We start from the raw sequence: 18922 nt of genomic DNA, 5'->3' as shown, positions 1-18922 counted from the left end.
TCTACTGACGTATAACCCCTGGTTAGCTCAGTTGGTAGAGCGCTCCACCTGTAATGGAGAAATCCCGGCTTCGATACCCGGACCAGGCGGGTTTTTTCGGTCGCTCACCAGTCACCTAGCTGTGTTTTGGAGATTTACGTTTGTCCTTCGTCCCTCTTGTTTCCCTTCTCCAGGGATTATTTTCATCATTCTTCTCCAGCTCACTTGCACCTTTGCATTTAATTGCAATATAATTATAACCTTAAATTTGCAAGCTTCACTCTTGTTGGTGTTAGACTGGTGGCGGCTGATAAAACCCGTTTGCTCTACTGACGTATAACCCCTGGTTAGCTTAGTTGGTAGAGCGCTCCACCTGTAATGGAGAAATCCCGGGTTCAATACCCGGACCAGGCGGATATTTTCGGTCGCTCACCAGTCACCCAGCTGTGTTTTGGAGATTTACGTTTGTCCTTCGTCCCTCTTGTTTCCCTTCTCCAGGGATTATTTTCATCATTCTTCTCCAGCTCACTTGCACCTTTGCATTTAATTGCAATATAATTATAACCTTAAATTTGCAAGCTTCACTCTTGTTGGTGTTAGACTGGTGGCGGCTGATAAAACCCGTTTGCTCTACTGACGTATAACCCCTGGTTAGCTCAGTTGGTAGAGCGCTCCACCTGTAATGGAGAAATCCCGGCTTCGATACCCGGACCAGGCGGGTTTTTTCGGTCGCTCACCAGTCACCTAGCTGTGTTTTGGAGATTTACGTTTGTCCTTCGTCCCTCTTGTTTCCCTTCTCCAGGGATTATTTTCATCATTCTTCTCCAGCTCACTTGCACCTTTGCATTTAATTGCAATATAATTATAACCTTAAATTTGCAAGCTTCACTCTTGTTGGTGTTAGACTGGTGGCGGCTGATAAAACCCGTTTGCTCTACTGACGTATAACCCCTGGTTAGCTTAGTTGGTAGAGCGCTCCACCTGTAATGGAGAAATCCCGGGTTCAATACCCGGACCAGGCGGATATTTTCGGTCGCTCACCAGTCACCCAGCTGTGTTTTGGAGATTTACGTTTGTCCTTCGTCCCTCTTGTTTCCCTTCTCCAGGGATTATTTTCATCATTCTTCTCCAGCTCACTTGCACCTTTGCATTTAATTGCAATATAATTATAACCTTAAATTTGCAAGCTTCACTCTTGTTGGTGTTAGACTGGTGGCGGCTGATAAAACCCGTTTGCTCTACTGACGTATAACCCCTGGTTAGCTTAGTTGGTAGAGCGCTCCACCTGTAATGGAGAAATCCCGGCTTCGATACCCGGACCAGGCGGATATTTTCGGTCGCTCACCAGTCACCCAGCTGTGTTTTGGAGATTTACGTTTGTCCTTCGTCCCTCTTGTTTCCCTTCTCCAGGGATTATTTTCATCATTCTTCTCCAGCTCACTTGCACCTTTGCATTTAATTGCAATATAATTATAACCTTAAATTTGCAAGCTTCACTCTTGTTGGTGTTAGACTGGTGGCGGCTGATAAAACCCGTTTGCTCTACTGACGTATAACCCCTGGTTAGCTTAGTTGGTAGAGCGCTCCACCTGTAATGGAGAAATCCCGGCTTCGATACCCGGACCAGGCGGATATTTTCGGTCGCTCACCAGTCACCCAGCTGTGTTTTGGAGATTTACGTTTGTCCTTCGTCCCTCTTGTTTCCCTTCTCCAGGGATTATTTTCATCATTCTTCTCCAGCTCACTTGCACCTTTGCATTTAATTGCAATATAATTATAACCTTAAATTTGCAAGCTTCACTCTTGTTGGTGTTAGACTGGTGGCGGCTGATAAAACCCGTTTGCTCTACTGACGTATAACCCCTGGTTAGCTTAGTTGGTAGAGCGCTCCACCTGTAATGGAGAAATCCCGGGTTCAATACCCGGACCAGGCGGATATTTTCGGTCGCTCACCAGTCACCCAGCTGTGTTTTGGAGATTTACGTTTGTCCTTCGTCCCTCTTGTTTCCCTTCTCCAGGGATTATTTTCATCATTCTTCTCCAGCTCACTTGCACCTTTGCATTTAATTGCAATATAATTATAACCTTAAATTTGCAAGCTTCACTCTTGTTGGTGTTAGACTGGTGGCGGCTGATAAAACCCGTTTGCTCTACTGACGTATAACCCCTGGTTAGCTTAGTTGGTAGAGCGCTCCACCTGTAATGGAGAAATCCCGGGTTCAATACCCGGACCAGGCGGATATTTTCGGTCGCTCACCAGTCACCCAGCTGTGTTTTGGAGATTTACGTTTGTCCTTCGTCCCTCTTGTTTCCCTTCTCCAGGGATTATTTTCATCATTCTTCTCCAGCTCACTTGCACCTTTGCATTTAATTGCAATATAATTATAACCTTAAATTTGCAAGCTTCACTCTTGTTGGTGTTAGACTGGTGGCGGCTGATAAAACCCGTTTGCTCTACTGACGTATAACCCCTGGTTAGCTTAGTTGGTAGAGCGCTCCACCTGTAATGGAGAAATCCCGGGTTCAATACCCGGACCAGGCGGGTTTTTTCGGTCGCTCACCAGTCACCCAGCTGTGTTTTGGAGATTTACGTTTGTCCTTCGTCCCTCTTGTTTCCCTTCTCCAGGGATTATTTTCATCATTCTTCTCCAGCTCACTTGCACCTTTGCATTTAATTGCAATATAATTATAACCTTAAATTTGCAAGCTTCACTCTTGTTGGTGTTAGACTGGTGGCGGCTGATAAAACCCGTTTGCTCTACTGACGTATAACCCCTGGTTAGCTTAGTTGGTAGAGCGCTCCACCTGTAATGGAGAAATCCCGGCTTCGATACCCGGACCAGGCGGATATTTTCGGTCGCTCACCAGTCACCCAGCTGTGTTTTGGAGATTTACGTTTGTCCTTCGTCCCTCTTGTTTCCCTTCTCCAGGGATTATTTTCATCATTCTTCTCCAGCTCACTTGCACCTTTGCATTTAATTGCAATATAATTATAACCTTAAATTTGCAAGCTTCACTCTTGTTGGTGTTAGACTGGTGGCGGCTGATAAAACCCGTTTGCTCTACTGACGTATAACCCCTGGTTAGCTTAGTTGGTAGAGCGCTCCACCTGTAATGGAGAAATCCCGGGTTCAATACCCGGACCAGGCGGATATTTTCGGTCGCTCAACAGTCACCTAGCTGTGTTTTGGAGATTTACGTTTGTCCTTCGTCCCTCTTGTTTCCCTTCTCCAGGGATTATTTTCATCATTCTTCTCCAGCTCACTTGCACCTTTGCATTTAATTGCAATATAATTATAACCTTAAATTTGCAAGCTTCACTCTTGTTGGTGTTAGACTGGTGGCGGCTGATAAAACCCGTTTGCTCTACTGACGTATAACCCCTGGTTAGCTTAGTTGGTAGAGCGCTCCACCTGTAATGGAGAAATCCCGGGTTCAATACCCGGACCAGGCGGGTTTTTTCGGTCGCTCACCAGTCACCTAGCTGTGTTTTGGAGATTTACGTTTGTCCTTCGTCCCTCTTGTTTCCCTTCTCCAGGGATTATTTTCATCATTCTTGTCCAGCTCACTTGCACCTTTGCATTTAATTGCAATATAATTATAACCTTAAATTTGCAAGCTTCACTCTTGTTGGTGTTAGACTGGTGGCGGCTGATAAAACCCGTTTGCTCTACTGACGTATAACCCCTGGTTAGCTCAGTTGGTAGAGCGCTCCACCTGTAATGGAGAAATCCCGGGTTCAATACCCGGACCAGGCGGATATTTTCGGTCGCTCAACAGTCACCTAGCTGTGTTTTGGAGATTTACGTTTGTCCTTCGTCCCTCTTGTTTCCCTTCTCCAGGGATTATTTTCATCATTCTTCTCCAGCTCACTTGCACCTTTGCATTTAATTGCAATATAATTATAACCTTAAATTTGCAAGCTTCACTCTTGTTGGTGTTAGACTGGTGGCGGCTGATAAAACCCGTTTGCTCTACTGACGTCTAACCCCTGGTTAGCTCAGTTGGTAGAGCGCTCCACCTGTAATGGAGAAATCCCGGGTTCAATACCCGGACCAGGCGGGTTTTTTCGGTCGCTCACCAGTCACCTAGCTGTGTTTTGGAGATTTACGTTTGTCCTTCGTCCCTCTTGTTTCCCTTCTCCAGGGATTATTTTCATCATTCTTCTCCAGCTCACTTGCACCTTTGCATTTAATTGCAATATAATTATAACCTTAAATTTGCAAGCTTCACTCTTGTTGGTGTTAGACTGGTGGCGGCTGATAAAACCCGTTTGCTCTACTGACGTATAACCCCTGGTTAGCTTAGTTGGTAGAGCGCTCCACCTGTAATGGAGAAATCCCGGGTTCAATACCCGGACCAGGCGGGTTTTTTCGGTCGCTCACCAGTCACCTAGCTGTGTTTTGGAGATTTACGTTTGTCCTTCGTCCCTCTTGTTTCCCTTCTCCAGGGATTATTTTCATCATTCTTGTCCAGCTCACTTGCACCTTTGCATTTAATTGCAATATAATTATAACCTTAAATTTGCAAGCTTCACTCTTGTTGGTGTTAGACTGGTGGCGGCTGATAAAACCCGTTTGCTCTACTGACGTATAACCCCTGGTTAGCTCAGTTGGTAGAGCGCTCCACCTGTAATGGAGAAATCCCGGGTTCAATACCCGGACCAGGCGGATATTTTCGGTCGCTCACCAGTCACCTAGCTGTGTTTTGGAGATTTACGTTTGTCCTTCGTCCCTCTTGTTTCCCTTCTCCAGGGATTATTTTCATCATTCTTCTCCAGCTCACTTGCACCTTTGCATTTAATTGCAATATAATTATAACCTTAAATTTGCAAGCTTCACTCTTGTTGGTGTTAGACTGGTGGCGGCTGATAAAACCCGTTTGCTCTACTGACGTCTAACCCCTGGTTAGCTCAGTTGGTAGAGCGCTCCACCTGTAATGGAGAAATCCCGGTTTCGATACCCGGACCAGGCGGATATTTTCGGTCGCTCAACAGTCACCTAGCTGTGTTTTGGAGATTTACGTTTGTCCTTCGTCCCTCTTGTTTCCCTTCTCCAGGGATTATTTTCATCATTCTTCTCCAGCTCACTTGCACCTTTGCATTTAATTGCAATATAATTATAACCTTAAATTTGCAAGCTTCACTCTTGTTGGTGTTAGACTGGTGGCGGCTGATAAAACCCGTTTGCTCTACTGACGTCTAACCCCTGGTTAGCTCAGTTGGTAGAGCGCTCCACCTGTAATGGAGAAATCCCGGTTTCGATACCCGGACCAGGCGGATATTTTCGGTCGCTCAACAGTCACCTAGCTGTGTTTTGGAGATTTACGTTTGTCCTTCGTCCCTCTTGTTTCCCTTCTCCAGGGATTATTTTCATCATTCTTCTCCAGCTCACTTGCACCTTTGCATTTAATTGCAATATAATTATAACCTTAAATTTGCAAGCTTCACTCTTGTTGGTGTTAGACTGGTGGCGGCTGATAAAACCCGTTTGCTCTACTGACGTATAACCCCTGGTTAGCTTAGTTGGTAGAGCGCTCCACCTGTAATGGAGAAATCCCGGGTTCAATACCCGGACCAGGCGGATATTTTCGGTCGCTCAACAGTCACCTAGCTGTGTTTTGGAGATTTACGTTTGTCCTTCGTCCCTCTTGTTTCCCTTCTCCAGGGATTATTTTCATCATTCTTCTCCAGCTCACTTGCACCTTTGCATTTAATTGCAATATAATTATAACCTTAAATTTGCAAGCTTCACTCTTGTTGGTGTTAGACTGGTGGCGGCTGATAAAACCCGTTTGCTCTACTGACGTCTAACCCCTGGTTAGCTCAGTTGGTAGAGCGCTCCACCTGTAATGGAGAAATCCCGGTTTCGATACCCGGACCAGGCGGATATTTTCGGTCGCTCAACAGTCACCTAGCTGTGTTTTGGAGATTTACGTTTGTCCTTCGTCCCTCTTGTTTCCCTTCTCCAGGGATTATTTTCATCATTCTTCTCCAGCTCACTTGCACCTTTGCATTTAATTGCAATATAATTATAACCTTAAATTTGCAAGCTTCACTCTTGTTGGTGTTAGACTGGTGGCGGCTGATAAAACCCGTTTGCTCTACTGACGTCTAACCCCTGGTTAGCTCAGTTGGTAGAGCGCTCCACCTGTAATAGAGAAATCCCGGGTTCAATACCCGGACCAGGCGGATATTTTCGGTCGCTCAACAGTCACCTAGCTGTGTTTTGGAGATTTCCGTTTGTCCTTCGTCCCTCTTGTTTCCCTTCTCCAGGGATTATTTTCATCATTCTTCTCCAGCTCACTTGCACCTTTGCATTTAATTGCAATATAATTATAACCTTAAATTTGCAAGCTTCACTCTTGTTGGTGTTAGACTGGTGGCGGCTGATAAAACCCGTTTGCTCTACTGACGTCTAACCCCTGGTTAGCTCAGTTGGTAGAGCGCTCCACCTGTAATGGAGAAATCCCGGTTTCGATACCCGGACCAGGCGGATATTTTCGGTCGCTCAACAGTCACCCAGCTGTGTTTTGGAGATTTACGTTTGTCCTTCGTCCCTCTTGTTTCCCTTCTCCAGGGATTATTTTCATCATTCTTCTCCAGCTCACTTGCACCTTTGCATTTAATTGCAATATAATTATAACCTTAAATTTGCAAGCTTCACTCTTGTTGGTGTTAGACTGGTGGCGGCTGATAAAACCCGTTTGCTCTACTGACGTCTAACCCCTGGTTAGCTCAGTTGGTAGAGCGCTCCACCTGTAATAGAGAAATCCCGGGTTCAATACCCGGACCAGGCGGATATTTTCGGTCGCTCAACAGTCACCTAGCTGTGTTTTGGAGATTTCCGTTTGTCCTTCGTCCCTCTTGTTTCCCTTCTCCAGGGATTATTTTCATCATTCTTCTCCAGCTCACTTGCACCTTTGCATTTAATTGCAATATAATTATAACCTTAAATTTGCAAGCTTCACTCTTGTTGGTGTTAGACTGGTGGCGGCTGATAAAACCCGTTTGCTCTACTGACGTCTAACCCCTGGTTAGCTCAGTTGGTAGAGCGCTCCACCTGTAATGGAGAAATCCCGGTTTCGATACCCGGACCAGGCGGATATTTTCGGTCGCTCAACAGTCACCCAGCTGTGTTTTGGAGATTTACGTTTGTCCTTCGTCCCTCTTGTTTCCCTTCTCCAGGGATTATTTTCATCATTCTTCTCCAGCTCACTTGCACCTTTGCATTTAATTGCAATATAATTATAACCTTAAATTTGCAAGCTTCACTCTTGTTGGTGTTAGACTGGTGGCGGCTGATAAAACCCGTTTGCTCTACTGACGTATAACCCCTGGTTAGCTCAGTTGGTAGAGCGCTCCACCTGTAATGGAGAAATCCCGGGTTCAATACCCGGACCAGGCGGATATTTTCGGTCGCTCAACAGTCACCCAGCTGTGTTTTGGAGATTTACGTTTGTCCTTCGTCCCTCTTGTTTCCCTTCTCCAGGGATTATTTTCATCATTCTTCTCCAGCTCACTTGCACCTTTGCATTTAATTGCAATATAATTATAACCTTAAATTTGCAAGCTTCACTCTTGTTGGTGTTAGACTGGTGGCGGCTGATAAAACCCGTTTGCTCTACTGACGTATAACCCCTGGTTAGCTCAGTTGGTAGAGCGCTCCACCTGTAATGGAGAAATCCCGGCTTCGATACCCGGACCAGGCGGATATTTTCGGTCGCTCAACAGTCACCCAGCTGTGTTTTGGAGATTTACGTTTGTCCTTCGTCCCTCTTGTTTCCCTTCTCCAGGGATTATTTTCATCATTCTTGTCCAGCTCACTTGCACCTTTGCATTTAATTGCAATATAATTATAACCTTAAATTTGCAAGCTTCACTCTTGTTGGTGTTAGACTGGTGGCGGCTGATAAAACCCGTTTGCTCTACTGACGTATAACCCCTGGTTAGCTCAGTTGGTAGAGCGCTCCACCTGTAATGGAGAAATCCCGGCTTCGATACCCGGACCAGGCGGATATTTTCGGTCGCTCAACAGTCACCTAGCTGTGTTTTGGAGATTTACGTTTGTCCTTCGTCCCTCTTGTTTCCCTTCTCCAGGGATTATTTTCATCATTCTTGTCCAGCTCACTTGCACCTTTGCATTTAATTGCAATATAATTATAACCTTAAATTTGCAAGCTTCACTCTTGTTGGTGTTAGACTGGTGGCGGCTGATAAAACCCGTTTGCTCTACTGACGTATAACCCCTGGTTAGCTCAGTTGGTAGAGCGCTCCACCTGTAATGGAGAAATCCCGTCTTCGATACCCGGACCAGGCGGATATTTTCGGTCGCTCAACAGTCACCCAGCTGTGTTTTGGAGATTTACGTTTGTCCTTCGTCCCTCTTGTTTCCCTTCTCCAGGGATTATTTTCATCATTCTTGTCCAGCTCACTTGCACCTTTGCATTTAATTGCAATATAATTATAACCTTAAATTTGCAAGCTTCACTCTTGTTGGTGTTAGACTGGTGGCGGCTGATAAAACCCGTTTGCTCTACTGACGTATAACCCCTGGTTAGCTCAGTTGGTAGAGCGCTCCACCTGTAATGGAGAAATCCCGGCTTCGATACCCGGACCAGGCGGATATTTTCGGTCGCTCAACAGTCACCTAGCTGTGTTTTGGAGATTTATGTTTGTCCTTCGTCCCTCTTGTTTCCCTTCTCCAGGGATTATTTTCATCATTCTTGTCCAGCTCACTTGCACCTTTGCATTTAATTGCAATATAATTATAACCTTAAATTTGCAAGCTTCACTCTTGTTGGTGTTAGACTGGTGGCGGCTGATAAAACCCGTTTGCTCTACTGACGTATAACCCCTGGTTAGCTCAGTTGGTAGAGCGCTCCACCTGTAATGGAGAAATCCCGGCTTCGATACCCGGACCAGGCGGATATTTTCGGTCGCTCAACAGTCACCCAGCTGTGTTTTGGAGATTTACGTTTGTCCTTCGTCCCTCTTGTTTCCCTTCTCCAGGGATTATTTTCATCATTCTTGTCCAGCTCACTTGCACCTTTGCATTTAATTGCAATATAATTATAACCTTAAATGTGCAAGCTTCACTCTTGTTGGTGTTAGACTGGTGGCGGCTGATAAAACCCGTTTGCTCTACTGACGTATAACCCCTGGTTAGCTCAGTTGGTAGAGCGCTCCACCTGTAATGGAGAAATCCCGGCTTCGATACCCGGACCAGGCGGATATTTTCGGTCGCTCAACAGTCACCCAGCTGTGTTTTGGAGATTTACGTTTGTCCTTCGTCCCTCTTGTTTCCCTTCTCCAGGGATTATTTTCATCATTCTTGTCCAGCTCACTTGCACCTTTGCATTTAATTGCAATATAATTATAACCTTAAATTTGCAAGCTTCACTCTTGTTGGTGTTAGACTGGTGGCGGCTGATAAAACCCGTTTGCTCTACTGACGTATAACCCCTGGTTAGCTTAGTTGGTAGAGCGCTCCACCTGTAATGGAGAAATCCCGGCTTCGATACCCGGACCAGGCGGATATTTTCGGTCGCTCAACAGTCACCCAGCTGTGTTTTGGAGATTTACGTTTGTCCTTCGTCCCTCTTGTTTCCCTTCTCCAGGGATTATTTTCATCATTCTTGTCCAGCTCACTTGCACCTTTGCATTTAATTGCAATATAATTATAACCTTAAATTTGCAAGCTTCACTCTTGTTGGTGTTAGACTGGTGGCGGCTGATAAAACCCGTTTGCTCTACTGACGTATAACCCCTGGTTAGCTCAGTTGGTAGAGCGCTCCACCTGTAATGGAGAAATCCCGGCTTCGATACCCGGACCAGGCGGATATTTTCGGTCGCTCAACAGTCACCCAGCTGTGTTTTGGAGATTTACGTTTGTCCTTCGTTCCTCTTGTTTCCCTTCTCCAGGGATTATTTTCATCATTCTTGTCCAGCTCACTTGCACCTTTGCATTTAATTGCAATATAATTATAACCTTAAATTTGCAAGCTTCACTCTTGTTGGTGTTAGACTGGTGGCGGCTGATAAAACCCGTTTGCTCTACTGACGTATAACCCCTGGTTAGCTTAGTTGGTAGAGCGCTCCACCTGTAATGGAGAAATCCCGGCTTCGATACCCGGACCAGGCGGATATTTTCGGTCGCTCAACAGTCACCCAGCTGTGTTTTGGAGATTTACGTTTGTCCTTCGTCCCTCTTGTTTCCCTTCTCCAGGGATTATTTTCATCATTCTTGTCCAGCTCACTTGCACCTTTGCATTTAATTGCAATATAATTATAACCTTAAATTTGCAAGCTTCACTCTTGTTGGTGTTAGACTGGTGGCGGCTGATAAAACCCGTTTGCTCTACTGACGTATAACCCCTGGTTAGCTCAGTTGGTAGAGCGCTCCACCTGTAATGGAGAAATCCCGGTTTCGATACCCGGACCAGGCGGGTTTTTTCGGTCGCTCAACAGTCACCCAGCTGTGTTTTGGAGATTTACGTTTGTCCTTCGTCCCTCTTGTTTCCCTTCTCCAGGGATTATTTTCATCATTCTTGTCCAGCTCACTTGCACCTTTGCATTTAATTGCAATATAATTATAACCTTAAATTTGCAAGCTTCACTCTTGTTGGTGTTAGACTGGTGGCGGCTGATAAAACCCGTTTGCTCTACTGACGTATAACCCCTGGTTAGCTCAGTTGGTAGAGCGCTCCACCTGTAATGGAGAAATCCCGGCTTCGATACCCGGACCAGGCGGATATTTTCGGTCGCTCAACAGTCACCCAGCTGTGTTTTGGAGATTTACGTTTGTCCTTCGTTCCTCTTGTTTCCCTTCTCCAGGGATTATTTTCATCATTCTTGTCCAGCTCACTTGCACCTTTGCATTTAATTGCAATATAATTATAACCTTAAATTTGCAAGCTTCACTCTTGTTGGTGTTAGACTGGTGGCGGCTGATAAAACCCGTTTGCTCTACTGACGTATAACCCCTGGTTAGCTTAGTTGGTAGAGCGCTCCACCTGTAATGGAGAAATCCCGGCTTCGATACCCGGACCAGGCGGATATTTTCGGTCGCTCAACAGTCACCCAGCTGTGTTTTGGAGATTTACGTTTGTCCTTCGTCCCTCTTGTTTCCCTTCTCCAGGGATTATTTTCATCATTCTTGTCCAGCTCACTTGCACCTTTGCATTTAATTGCAATATAATTATAACCTTAAATTTGCAAGCTTCACTCTTGTTGGTGTTAGACTGGTGGCGGCTGATAAAACCCGTTTGCTCTACTGACGTATAACCCCTGGTTAGCTCAGTTGGTAGAGCGCTCCACCTGTAATGGAGAAATCCCGGTTTCGATACCCGGACCAGGCGGGTTTTTTCGGTCGCTCAACAGTCACCCAGCTGTGTTTTGGAGATTTACGTTTGTCCTTCGTCCCTCTTGTTTCCCTTCTCCAGGGATTATTTTCATCATTCTTGTCCAGCTCACTTGCACCTTTGCATTTAATTGCAATATAATTATAACCTTAAATTTGCAAGCTTCACTCTTGTTGGTGTTAGACTGGTGGCGGCTGATAAAACCCGTTTGCTCTACTGACGTATAACCCCTGGTTAGCTCAGTTGGTAGAGCGCTCCACCTGTAATGGAGAAATCCCGGTTTCGATACCCGGACCAGGCGGGTTTTTTCGGTCGCTCAACAGTCACCCAGCTGTGTTTTGGAGATTTACGTTTGTCCTTCGTCCCTCTTGTTTCCCTTCTCCAGGGATTATTTTCATCATTCTTGTCCAGCTCACTTGCACCTTTGCATTTAATTGCAATATAATTATAACCTTAAATTTGCAAGCTTCACTCTTGTTGGTGTTAGACTGGTGGCGGCTGATAAAACCCGTTTGCTCTACTGACGTATAACCCCTGGTTAGCTCAGTTGGTAGAGCGCTCCACCTGTAATGGAGAAATCCCGGTTTCGATACCCGGACCAGGCGGGTTTTTTCGGTCGCTCAACAGTCACCCAGCTGTGTTTTGGAGATTTACGTTTGTCCTTCGTTCCTCTTGTTTCCCTTCTCCAGGGATTATTTTCATCATTCTTGTCCAGCTCACTTGCACCTTTGCATTTAATTGCAATATAATTATAACCTTAAATTTGCAAGCTTCACTCTTGTTGGTGTTAGACTGGTGGCGGCTGATAAAACCCGTTTGCTCTACTGACGTATAACCCCTGGTTAGCTCAGTTGGTAGAGCGCTCCACCTGTAATGGAGAAATCCCGGCTTCGATACCCGGACCAGGCGGATATTTTCGGTCGCTCAACAGTCACCTAGCTGTGTTTTGGAGATTTACGTTTGTCCTTCGTCCCTCTTGTTTCCCTTCTCCAGGGATTATTTTCATCATTCTTGTCCAGCTCACTTGCACCTTTGCATTTAATTGCAATATAATTATAACCTTAAATTTGCAAGCTTCACTCTTGTTGGTGTTAGACTGGTGGCGGCTGATAAAACCCGTTTGCTCTACTGACGTCTAACTCCTGGTTAGCTCAGTTGGTAGAGCGCTCCACCTGTAATGGAGAAATCCCGGCTTCGATACCCGGACCAGGCGGATATTTTCGGTCGCTCAACAGTCACCTAGCTGTGTTTTGGAGATTTACGTTTGTCCTTCGTCCCTCTTGTTTCCCTTCTCCAGGGATTATTTTCATCATTCTTCTCCAGCTCACTTGCACCTTTGCATTTAATTGCAATATAATTATAACCTTAAATTTGCAAGCTTCACCCTTGTTGGTGTTAGACTGGTGGCGGCTGATAAAACCCGTTTGCTCTACTGACGTCTAACTCCTGGTTAGCTCAGTTGGTAGAGCGCTCCACCTGTAATGGAGAAATCCCGGCTTCGATACCCGGACCAGGCGGATATTTTCGGTCGCTCAACAGTCACCTAGCTGTGTTTTGGAGATTTACGTTTGTCCTTCGTCCCTCTTGTTTCCCTTCTCCAGGGATTATTTTCATCATTCTTCTCCAGCTCACTTGCACCTTTGCATTTAATTGCAATATAATTATAACCTTAAATTTGCAAGCTTCACTCTTGTTGGTGTTAGACTGGTGGCGGCTGATAAAACCCGTTTGCTCTACTGACGTCTAACTCCTGGTTAGCTCAGTTGGTAGAGCGCTCCACCTGTAATGGAGAAATCCCGGCTTCGATACCCGGACCAGGCGGATATTTTCGGTCGCTCAACAGTCACCTAGCTGTGTTTTGGAGATTTACGTTTGTCCTTCGTCCCTCTTGTTTCCCTTCTCCAGGGATTATTTTCATCATTCTTCTCCAGCTCACTTGCACCTTTGCATTTAATTGCAATATAATTATAACCTTAAATTTGCAAGCTTCACTCTTGTTGGTGTTAGACTGGTGGCGGCTGATAAAACCCGTTTGCTCTACTGACGTCTAACTCCTGGTTAGCTCAGTTGGTAGAGCGCTCCACCTGTAATGGAGAAATCCCGGCTTCGATACCCGGACCAGGCGGATATTTTCGGTCGCTCAACAGTCACCCAGCTGTGTTTTGGAGATTTACGTTTGTCCTTCGTCCCTCTTGTTTCCCTTCTCCAGGGATTATTTTCATCATTCTTGTCCAGCTCACTTGCACCTTTGCATTTAATTGCAATATAATTATAACCTTAAATTTGCAAGCTTCACTCTTGTTGGTGTTAGACTGGTGGCGGCTGATAAAACCCGTTTGCTCTACTGACGTATAACCCCTGGTTAGCTCAGTTGGTAGAGCGCTCCACCTGTAATGGAGAAATCCCGGCTTCGATACCCGGACCAGGCGGATATTTTCGGTCGCTCACCAGTCACCCAGCTGTGTTTTGGAGATTTACGTTTGTCCTTCGTCCCTCTTGTTTCCCTTCTCCAGGGATTATTTTCATCATTCTTGTCCAGCTCACTTGCACCTTTGCATTTAATTGTAATATAATTATAACCTTAAATTTGCAAGCTTCACTCTTGTTGGTGTTAGACTGGTGGCGGCTGATAAAACCCGTTTGCTCTACTGACGTATAACCCCTGGTTAGCTCAGTTGGTAGAGCGCTCCACCTGTAATGGAGAAATCCCGGCTTCGATACCCGGACCAGGCGGGTTTTTTCGGTCGCTCAACAGTCACCTAGCTGTGTTTTGGAGATTTACGTTTGTCCTTCGTCCCTCTTGTTTCCCTTCTCCAGGGATTATTTTCATCATTCTTCTCCAGCTCACTTGCACCTTTGCATTTAATTGCAATATAATTATAACCTTAAATTTGCAAGCTTCACCCTTGTTGGTGTTAGTCTGGTGGCGGCTGATAAAACCCGTTTGTTCTACTGACGTCTAACTCCTGGTTAGGTCAGTTGGTAGAGCGCTCCACCTGTAATGGAGAAATCCCGGTTTCGATACCCGGACCAGGCGGATTTTTTCGGTCGCTCAACAGTCACCTAGCTGTGTTTTGGAGATTTACGTTTGTCCTTCGTCCCTCTTGTTTCCCTTCTCCAGGGATTATTTTCATCATTCTTCTCCAGCTCACTTGCACCTTTGCATTTATTTTAATATAATTTAAACCTTAAATTTGCAAGCTTCACCCTTGTTGGTGTTAGACTGGTGGCGGCTGATAAAACCCGTTTGTTCTACTGACGTCTAACTCCTGGTTAGCTCAGTTGGTAGAGCGCTCCACCTGTAATGGAGAAATCCCGGTTTCGATACCCGGACCAGGCGGATTTTTTCGGTCGCTCAACAGTCACCTAGCTGTGTTTTGGAGATTTACGTTTGTCCTTCGTCCCTCTTGTTTCCCTTCTCCAGGGATTATTTTCATCATTCTTCTCCAGCTCACTTGCACCTTTGCATTTAATTGCAATATAATTATAACCTTAAATTTGCAAGCTTCACCCTTGTTGGTGTTAGACTGGTGGCGGCTGATAAAACCCGTTTGCTCTACTGACGTCTAACCCCTGGTTAGCTCAGTTGGTAGAGCGCTCCACCTGTAATGGAGAAATCCCGGTTTCGATACCCGGACCAGGCGGATTTTTTCGGTCGCTCACCAGTCACCTAGCTGTGTTTTGGAGATTTACGTTTGTCCTTCGTCCCTCTTGTTTCCCTTCTCCAGGGATTATTTTCATCATTCTTGTCCAGCTCACTTGCACCTTTGCATTTAATTTAATATAATTCAAACCTTAAATTTGCAAGCTTCACCCTTGTTGGTGTTAGTCTGGTGGCGGCTGATAAAACCCGTTTGTTCTACTGACGTCTAACCCCTGGTTAGCTCAGTTGGTAGAGCGCTCCACCTGTAATGGAGAAATCCCGGCTTCGATACCCGGACCAGGCGGATTTTTTCGGTCGCTCAACAGTCACCTAGCTGTGTTTTGGAGATTTACGTTTGTCCTTCGTCCCTCTTGTTTCCCTTCTCCAGGGATTATTTTCATCATTCTTGTCCAGCTCACTTGCACCTTTGCATTTAATTTAATATAATTTAAACCTTAAATTTGCAAGCTTCACCCTTGTTGGTGTTAGTCTGGTGGCGGCTGATAAATCCCGTTTGTTCTACTGACGTCTAACCCCTGGTTAGCTCAGTTGGTAGAGCGCTCCACCTGTAATGGAGAAATCCCGGCTTCGATACCCGGACCAGGCGGATTTTTTCGGTCGCTCAACAGTCACCTAGCTGTGTTTTGGAGATTTACGTTTGTCCTTCGTCCCTCTTGTTTCCCTTCTCCAGGGATTATTTTCATCATTCTTGTCCAGCTCACTTGCACCTTTGCATTTAATTTAATATAATTTAAACCTTAAATTTGCAAGCTTCACCCTTGTTGGTGTTAGTCTGGTGGCGGCTGATAAAACCCGTTTGTTCTACTGACGTCTAACCCCTGGTTAGCTCAGTTGGTAGAGCGCTCCACCTGTAATGGAGAAATCCCGGCTTCGATACCCGGACCAGGCGGATTTTTTCGGTCGCTCAACAGTCACCTAGCTGTGTTTTGGAGATTTACGTTTGTCCTTCGTCCCTCTTGTTTCCCTTCTCCAGGGATTATTTTCATCATTCTTCTCCAGCTCACTTGCACCTTTGCATTTAATTGCAATATAATTATAACCTTAAATTTGCAAGCTTCACCCTTGTTGGTGTTAGACTGGTGGCGGCTGATAAAACCCGTTTGTTCTACTGACGTCTAACTCCAGGTTAGCTCAGTTGGTAGAGCGCTCCACCTGTAATGGAGAAATCCCGGTTTCGATACCCGGACCAGGCGGATTTTTTCGGTCGCTCAACAGTCACCTAGCTGTGTTTTGGAGATTTACGTTTGTCCTTCGTCCCTCTTGTTTCCCTTCTCCAGGGATTATTTTCATCATTCTTGTCCAGCTCACTTGCACCTTTGCATTTAATTTAATATAATTTAAACCTTAAATTTGCAAGCTTCACCCTTGTTGGTGTTAGACTGGTGGCGGCTGATAAACCCCGTTTGTTCTACTGACGTCTAACTCCTGGTTAGCTCAGTTGGTAGAGCGCTCCACCTGTAATGGAGAAATCCCGGCTTCGATACCCGGACCAGGCGGATTTTTTCGGTCGCTCAACAGTCACCTAGCTGTGTTTTGGAGATTTACGTTTGTCCTTCGTCCCTCTTGTTTCCCTTCTCCAGGGATTATTTTCATCATTCTTCTCCAGCTCACTTGCACCTTTGCATTTAATTTAATATAATTTAAACCTTAAATTTGCAAGCTTCACCCTTGTTGGTGTTAGACTGGTGGCGGCTGATAAAACCCGTTTGTTCTACTGACGTCTAACTCCAGGTTAGCTCAGTTGGTAGAGCGCTCCACCTGTAATGGAGAAATCCCGGTTTCGATACCCGGACCAGGCGGATTTTTTCGGTCGCTCAACAGTCACCTAGCTGTGTTTTGGAGATTTACGTTTGTCCTTCGTCCCTCTTGTTTCCCTTCTCCAGGGATTATTTTCATCATTCTTGTCCAGCTCACTTGCACCTTTGCATTTAATTTAATATAATTTAAACCTTAAATTTGCAAGCTTCACCCTTGTTGGTGTTAGTCTGGTGGCGGCTGATAAAACCCGTTTGTTCTACTGACGTCTAACCCCTGGTTAGCTCAGTTGGTAGAGCGCTCCACCTGTAATGGAGAAATCCCGGCTTCGATACCCGGACCAGGCGGATTTTTTCGGTCGCTCAACAGTCACCTAGCTGTGTTTTGGAGATTTACGTTTGTCCTTCGTCCCTCTTGTTTCCATTCTCCAGGGATTATTTTCATCATTCTTGTCCAGCTCACTTGCACCTTTGCATTTAATTTAATATAATTTAAACCTTAAATTTGCAAGCTTCACCCTTGTTGGTGTTAGACTGGTGGCGGCTGATAAAACCCGTTTGTTCTACTGACGTCTAACTCCTGGTTAGCTCAGTTGGTAGAGCGCTCCACCTGTAATGGAGAAATCCCGGTTTCGATACCCGGACCAGGCGGATTTTTTCGGTCGCTCAACAGTCACCTAGCTGTGTTTTGGAGATTTACGTTTGTCCTTCGTCCCTCTTGTTTCCCTTCTCCAGGGATTATTTTCATCATTCTTGTCCAGCTCACTTGCACCTTTGCATTTAATTGCAATATAATTATAACCTTAAATTTGCAAGCTTCACCCTTGTTGGTGTTAGACTGGTGGCGGCTGATAAAACCCGTTTGTTCTCCTGACGTCTAACTCCTGGTTAGCTCAGTTGGTAGAGCGCTCCACCTGTAATGGAGAAATCCCGGCTTCGATACCCGGACCAGGCGGATTTTTTCGGTCGCTCAACAGTCACCTAGCTGTGTTTTGGAGATTTACGTTTGTCCTTCGTCCCTCTTGTTTCCCTTCTCCAGGGATTATTTTCATCATTCTTGTCCAGCTCACTTGCACCTTTGCATTTAATTGCAATATAATTATAACCTTAAATTTGCAAGCTTCACCCTTGTTGGTGTTAGACTGGTGGCGGCTGATAAAACCCGTTTGTTCTACTGACGTCTAACTCCTGGTTAGCTCAGTTGGTAGAGCGCTCCACCTGTAATGGAGAAATCCCGGGTTCGATACCCGGACCAGGCGGATTTTTTCGGTCGCTCAACAGTCACCTAGCTGTGTTTTGGAGATTTACGTTTGTCCTTCGTCCCTCTTGTTTCCCTTCTCCAGGGATTATTTTCATCATTCTTGTCCAGCTCACTTGCACCTTTGCATTTAATTTAATATAATTTAAACCTTAAATTTGCAAGCTTCACCCTTGTTGGTGTTAGACTGGTGGCGGCTGATAAAACCCGTTTGTTCTACTGACGTCTAACTCCTGGTTAGCTCAGTTGGTAGAGCGCTCCACCTGTAATGGAGAAATCCCGGTTTCGATACCCGGACCAGGCGGATTTTTTCGGTCGCTCAACAGTCACCTAGCTGTGTTTTGGAGATTTACGTTTGTCCTTCGTTCCTCTTGTTTCCCTTCTCCAGGGATTATTTTCATCATTCTTGTCCAGCTCACTTGCACCTTTGCATTTAATTGCAATATAATTATAACCTTAAATTTGCAAGCTTCACCCTTGTTGGTGTTAGACTGGTGGCGGCTGATAAAACCCGTTTGTTCTACTGACGTCTAACTCCTGGTTAGCTCAGTTGGTAGAGCGCTCCACCGGTAATGGAGAAATCCCGGGTTCGATACCCGGACCAGGCGGATTTTTTCGGTCGCTCAACAGTCACCTAGCTGTGTTTTGGAGATTTACGTTTGTCCTTCGTCCCTCTTGTTTCCCTTCTCCAGGGATTATTTTCATCATTCTTGTCCAGCTCACTTGCACCTTTGCATTTAATTGCAATATAATTATAACCTTAAATTTGCAAGCTTCACCCTTGTTGGTGTTAGACTGGTGGCGGCTGATAAAACCCGTTTGCTCTACTGACGTCTAACCCCTGGTTAGCTCAGTTGGTAGAGCGCTCCACCTGTAATGGAGAAATCCCGGGTTCGATACCCGGAC

At 45.5% G+C, this 18922-nt stretch overlaps 1 non-coding gene across 1 annotated transcript; it reads left to right on the top strand.

The window, feature by feature from the left end:
• Positions 1 to 18551: 18551 nt before the first annotated feature.
• On the top strand, positions 18552 to 18624 carry Trnat-ggu. The gene has a single exon. It is a non-coding gene; the product is annotated as a tRNA-Thr (tRNA).
• The last annotated feature ends 298 nt before the right edge of the window (positions 18625 to 18922 follow it).

Source organism: Ixodes scapularis, unplaced genomic scaffold, assembly GCF_016920785.2.
Source record: "Ixodes scapularis isolate PalLabHiFi unplaced genomic scaffold, ASM1692078v2 PGA_scaffold13__105_contigs__length_92229423, whole genome shotgun sequence".
NCBI lineage: Eukaryota > Metazoa > Arthropoda > Arachnida > Ixodida > Ixodidae > Ixodes > Ixodes scapularis.
The sequence above is the reverse complement of the archived record's forward strand: the minus strand, read 5'-3'. Positions and strand labels throughout refer to the sequence as shown.